Source organism: Peromyscus leucopus, chromosome 20 (genome assembly GCF_004664715.2).
Source record: "Peromyscus leucopus breed LL Stock chromosome 20, UCI_PerLeu_2.1, whole genome shotgun sequence".
In the NCBI taxonomy this organism is placed as follows: Eukaryota; Metazoa; Chordata; class Mammalia; order Rodentia; family Cricetidae; genus Peromyscus; species Peromyscus leucopus.
The window spans coordinates 24,377,059-24,383,411 of record NC_051080.1 but is presented as its reverse complement, the minus strand read 5'-3'; the positions used below and the strand labels follow the sequence as shown (position 1 = coordinate 24,383,411).

General features: G+C 53.3%; 1 protein-coding gene across 1 annotated transcript in view; it reads left to right on the top strand.

The window, feature by feature from the left end:
• Positions 1–230: 230 nt before the first annotated feature.
• Positions 231–6,353, top strand: part of Ndrg1 (N-myc downstream regulated 1) — a 47,737-nt gene continuing 41,614 nt past the window's right edge. The window contains exon 1 of the mRNA XM_028876003.2: positions 231–391. The gene's annotated coding sequence lies outside the window, so the exon portion shown is untranslated. The remainder of the gene's footprint in view (positions 392–6,353) is intronic.

The following is a 6,353-nucleotide window of genomic DNA, read 5'->3' as shown; positions in this document are numbered from 1 at the left end:
CTGCGCTCGCCGCGGGCCCCGGAGGGGGGGTCGAAGGGAGGAGCGGCAGCCGGGGCCTGGCAGTCCCTCCCGCCGCGCCCCTGCAAAGGCTTGCGCAACAGGCGGCGGCTCCAGCCCGCCCCGCCCAGCCCAGGCAGGGTGCAGCGGCGAGGGGAACCGGGGAAAAGGGGTGTGTCCCCCTCTGCGCTGGGAGCCGAGGGTCGGGGAGGGGCGAGGCCCTGGGGGCGGGGCCCCGGTGCCTATAAAATCGCCCTACGCCCGGACATAAACAAACCTTGCCAGGCCACCCTGTCGTGCGTTTGATTGCTCACCCATCCTCGCCTTTCTCTTCACCTCCGGCTGGGCGCCGCGCCGCCAACCTTGTTGTCTTCCTTCCGTGCTCGATCGTTAGGTAAGCCCCCCACCTCCCCGACGCCTTTTTCCTCCGGGGCACGACAAGAACCCTCAGGAGGCTTGTCTTCGAGGTGTTGCAAGACTCCCCGTCCGCCTCTGTGGCCCTTGCGAGGACCTGGTGGCGTCGGCGTGGGAGAGGGGCTCTGGCATCACTGGAGGGGGTTTCGATTACTGAAAGGGAGAAAAAGACATGTTCAGTTCTCTCTTTCTTTCAAACTGGGGAAGGGGGTCGAAGTTGGGGCGGAGAGCCTAGGAACAACTGGGTCCTTCTTCCTGGCGTCACCCCCGAGTCACAGCTGATTCTTCTGTCCAGTGGGCTTGTATGTACACAGAGGTGTGAAGGGGTATGGATGGGTGTTGGGATGACTAGGGAAAGAACGACTGCACAGCGTGTACCCGCGGGGTGAGTACTCCAAGACGCCGCAGTCTTGGAGGGAATTCTGCAGAAGGGGGCAAGGGTCTATCTGCTTCAGAGACTGGTGTCCCGAACCAGTGTGACCTGAGCCCAGGTTCCCCTTCGGTCCAAGAGTCTGGTGCTTTCCAAGCTGTGCGTGTGAAAGAACATGTGTGTGCCGGGGGAGAGTCCGGGGTGTGTCCCGGCGCGTGCTGCACGCGCCAGAGCGAGTGTTGGCGGCGAGCGCAGCATGGGCAGGGTGCGGCCCTTTAGGTAGTCCGGGGTTGGCGCTGTGGCTGCGCGGGGAGAGGGGGCTTGTGCCGCCAGGGTCGCTCGGGCACCTGGCAGCCCCCGAGTTGGCTGGAGCTCCGAGTGTCGTCATTTTCGCCTCCGCCTATCGTTCCCCCACCCTACCCCCCGCCCCTTTCTTTCTCTCAGGCGGTCCTCCCTGCTGTTCTAGCCGCGAGAGCAGCTGGAACTGCTCGTCCGTTCCCGAGAGACCCGTCGCGGTCTCTGATTCACCCTGTCGAGGAGATTCGGGAGGGGCGGTCGGAATGCTGCAGGCTCGGGAGGGGGCGGGGGACACGCTGTCACTGCCTCTGTCAAATGAGTAGCTGGAGCTGGGACTTGAGGATCGCTTCCTTACTCTGCCACCTTCCATCTTCCCTGTCTGTCGCCCCTGCTGGCCGTCGTCACGGATCCCCAAAGCACCACACCTCGGACCGCAAGTTGGGGAGGGAAGTCCGGTGGTCCGTGTTCTAGAACAGCCTTCAGCTTTTCCTCACAAGTCTCCCGGGCATGCCAGCCTATTTGAGTCCTTTAAGCTCCTGTAGGAGATGGGACATTCAGGTCGCCACGCACCCCTCTGCCCATGTTCCCCTACACTACCTGCCCCAAGTGAAATGATGGGTGAAAGGAGTTTCATGGCAAATCTTCCAGGTTGTTTCTTCCTGTTAGAAATCTTAGCATTTTTGTTTGTTTCACGTGTGTGAGTGAAGAGAAAGCCAGGTGCAGAGGAAAACCTCCCAGCCTGTCTTCAAAGGCCGTGCCAAGTTCTGGAGCAGTGGCAGGGAAGGGACAGGCCACTGTTGCTGTGTAGGGTGGCTCAACCAGCTCCAGGCCAGGATGGTACCAAGTGGGGGCTAAGAAGGGTGTGAGGGAAGCTTTTCAGGAAGGGCCGGAAAAAGCTCCAAGGGGTGGAGCTCTGTGGTTGATGGTGTCAGAGACCTAACCCCATCTGTCTCTTCTTAGCTTGGTGAGATTTCGTCTCCCAGTAGCCACAGTACAAGGTACCTCGGTAAGGAGGACTTTGCCTGCCACACCTAGGACAGTAGCCTGGCTCACAGGAAGGGTTCACACATACATTAAAAATGACTGGGACAGCCAGTGCCTTCTGCTCTGACCCCCTTTGATCCCAGGTAGGCATCTGATGCAATCCTTTGGCTGGAGGTAGTGCTTGGTTCCTGGGTCCATTGTAGGGTCTCGGTCTCCTGCCCTGGCTAGTTTTCTCCCCGTGAAGGCAAACCAGAGGTTGCCAACCACTGGTTGGGCTACTTGAAAAAGAAGTCCAAGCACATGCATTCCTGTCCAATCTCTTGCCTCTTTAGCGATGAGAACTGAGATCGGAGACAGAGGTCAGCGAGAGCCAGGGTCCCCTCTCAGAAGTCTCTTGGTTGGCACTGGACTTGATCTTTTTTTTTTTTTTTTTTTTTTTTTTTTTTTTTTCCTGTATGCTACAAGTTATGAATAGAAATTTGTCTTTTTAAAAGCAAGTTTCAGGCGAAGCCACCCAGGGGGGAAAGGCAGAGTGTGTTTTGTTTTTTTCTTTAAAAGTATTTAAATCAGCTGCTGAGGTAGAAGCAAAGTCAGTTTAGTGAGAAAGAGACAAGGGTCACCATCCTTCCACCTGGTGGCTTTCTGCGTTAGCTGCCCCTGGGAACAAGTGCTGGGGCCCCTGGGCGCATTGACCCCTGGTGGCCTGAGCTAGTTTCAGCAGGGGACGGAAGGAAGGCAATGTGTTTTTCTAATGTCCCTGAGGCTGTGGGACTTCCCTTAAGACCTAGTTCCAGAGGAGCCATCTAAGGTGTGCGTCAAAGGTCCTGTGGCTTCCGAGGCAAGCCGCCATGACACCTAGCATCTGAGGGTCTAGCCAGAGTGGGCAGAATACAGGAAGGAATTTTGGGATGGGGCGGACTGAGCATCCTGGTGCCCTTATCGTCCCTTTGGTCTCCACAGAGACACTGGTTGGGCTGTATTCTCTCTTTTGAGTGGATTAGGAAAGCAAAGGCTTGTGTGAAGCTATATGGTTAAAAGTGGAAGAACCAGCTGGGTGGTGGTGGTGCACGCCTGTAATCCCAGCACTCGGGAGGCAGAGGCAGGTGGATCTCTGTGAGTTCGAGGCCAGCCTGGTCTACAGAGCTAGTCCATGACAGGCTCCAAAGCTACAGAGAAACCCTGTCTCCAACCCCCCCCCAAAAAAAAAATAGTGGGAGAACCAGACCGAACCCTTTGAGTCAGCCCTCAAGACCTTTGTGTTCTAGCACCGCAATATATATCCAGGCGCCTGGAGAAAGCAGGGCAGATGAACCATTCAGGGGCTTTGTGCCTCAGGTTTCCCCTTCTATGAAGAAAGAACAACACAAACAATCTCATCTGGGGGTGTGGAACTTGGTTAAGCTAACCTGTGTGAAGTGAGGCTAATGGTCACCACTTGGCCAGGGCACTGTGTGCTCGTTTCCCATAACAGTTGCAAAGGACACTATAGAGCCAACTCCTTGACAATCGGTCTGAAGCCACCATTTCTTATAACCCTAGCCGGGTCTGCGAATACTCCCAATGGACCCAGACTTTTCTTTTCGAGATTCATCAAAGCGCTAAACAGTAGGATTAGGTTGAAGGTAGGCGCTGGGGAATTTTTGCTCCCGGAGGCTGGGGGAGAGCAGATGGGAGGAGGCCATTCCTGCCATACCCTCTTGGCTCCCTGGGTCTGGAAATTCACAGTGCTCAATACATAGCATTTACCTACCTAGATTGCCTTGGGGGTCTAAGATCTTAGCTCACACAATTGAGGTAGGAGACAAGTCTTACTTCTCAGGTTAGAAACAGGTTGGGCACTTGTTTGGAATCTGGTGAGTAGATCTGGGTCAAAAGTATTTACCCCTAGTCACCTCCAAACCCTCACCTTGCCCCTTCAGGCCACATAGAGCTTCTGGGCCCAGCTTTGGGGTGGGTGGTGGACCTGGTTGAATACACTGCAGGCCCCAGGGCCTTCTTGATCACATCTTATTCTAGGCTCGCCTTTCTCACTTGCTCTTTCTTTTCTTGGGAGATGGAGCTGCTGAACTTGGCGTCCAATTCTTTTATCATAAAGGCGTTTGTAGGGATGCAGAATGGGAGCACTGTGGTCCAACAGGAGGTTGACTTTAGAGGTGGAGGACCACATTTGGGGTTAGATGTTGGCATGGAACTTAATTCTTTAGGGTGGGTGTTGTGGAGGAGGAGGGCTCAAGCCCTTAGGGAGAATGAGAAAGTCTGCCTTGGCCTCTCAGAATAAGAAGATGCTTAACAAAATCTGGCCCACAAACAGCCTCTTTGAACCAAGAATTTCTTATTTATTTTCCTATCTTTTTAGTAGACCTGTATGCCCACTGCCTACTCCTGCTTTCTCTCTAGGACCATCAGTCTAGCTAGCCCTTCCTTCCCCAAAAAAGTAAAATGAAAGACTCACGACCCCAGGGACTTGTGGTTCATCTTTTCTTGTTTTTTTTTTTTTATTTTTTTTTTTATTTATTTTGTTTTTGTTTGTTTTGTTTTGTTTTTGTTTTTTGTTTTTTGTTTTTTTGAGAGAGAGAGGGTTTCTCTGTATAACAGCTCTGGCTGTTCTGGAACTTGCTTTGTAGATCAGGCTGGCCTCAAACTCAGAGATCTGCCTACCTCTGCCTCCTCTGGGCACTGGCATTAGAGTGCGCCACCATGGCCCAAAGCAGTTCATATTTTACAGGTTCACCCTTTCCTTAAGTCTGAAGCAACCTTTCAATCTTCACTTTGTAGTCTTCTGCTGAGAGAGACAGAGTGCAGGCAGGTCCCCATCTCCCCTGGTTTCCATCCCCAGCTCCTCCCACTTGCTAGTGAAATGGGTCTTGAGGAGTCCTCTCCAAACACAGATGTGATGGGGTTTCTTAAGGGACAGGTGACTCTGTGAGCCTTCCTCAGCCAGCCAGCCTGCCTCTGCCCTTCCTTCCAGATTCTCCCATGGCCCCTCCATGGCTGGCAGTTGGGTTGAGTGCCCGCCCTGTTCTCCATTTGTCCTGAGGGATCACACTGTCCTGTCATCTGTCTCCCATGCCCCCTCCCAGGGCCCAAGATAGAGCTCAGTGAGTACTCTATCCACGTCTGCCTGAAGGAAATCTCCATTGATGAGGGCAATAAACCAGCCCATCTGGACAGGAAGGACGGCAGGGGCTGTTCTGGAGGGTGAAAGTGACAGGGCCATTATGGGGAAGGATCTCATTAGAGTGGCCAGCATGCCGTCTGATCTTGGGGACAACGGGCTCTGTATGAAGATCCATTTCTGTTCTTGGCTAACACTGACTCTGTGATGCCAATAAACTGTCTTAGCCTCATGAGCACAGCTTCTACCCATCCCACGGATTCACAGAAAAGTCCTCTAGTGTGACCAATGTCCGTCGTCGGACTTCCAGTTACTGGATTATAACTCAAACAGTCATCTGCCAAACCACTAACCGCCAGAACCCAAGTGCCAAGACACCACCGAGCACTTTGGGACGAGCAGGGCGGGCAGGTTCCAGGTATTCCTTCTTCCTGATATTCTGTTCTAGCCAGCCCTCTACTCTGCCTACCTCACTGCTGGTTGCTCCAGGGCTCTGATTGAACAGAAAACACCCTCCCCTCCCTCCCCTCCCCCCCACTTTCAGCAGGTAGTGCAGCTCTGTAATCCAGCTGCTTGGGATGCAGAGGCCGAAGGATTGTGAGTTCAAGGCCAGCCTGAGCAACTTGAGACTGTCTCAGAAGAAAAAGTATAGAAAGAGGTGGGGAACATAGTTCAGTGGTAGAGTCCTTGGTCACATACTAGATTCAGTCTAAAAAACAAAAGCTCCAGTCCCTACAGATGCACAGGGGATGGAGCAGCTTTGGTTGCCTGGCAACAGGTGATTTCTCCTTATGACCCTTGTCCCATTTTTCCAATACGGACCCAGGCAGTGATGCTCAATATTCTGCAGAGCCCTGAGGCCCTGGAGGAACCCTGGTCTGGAAGTTTCTGAGAAGGATGTTCGTACTCTCATTTAGTGTTTGGATCTCTCTGAGACCTTACATCCCATTCTACACTTCCCCTAACTGGAGATCTCTCTCAGAACTCCAGCCCATCTACTGCACTGTCCACAGCATTCTTCCTGAACTGGATTATGTAAGAAAATCAGTTCAGGTCTCCACAGCCTCACCCTTCCCAGAGCCTTTGCTTCCAAAAGTCCAGAAAACACCAAGAGAGCTGGGCAAGTACTTCAGAGTGACTTTGAACTGACATAGGAACGTCCCAACAGGCATGTGG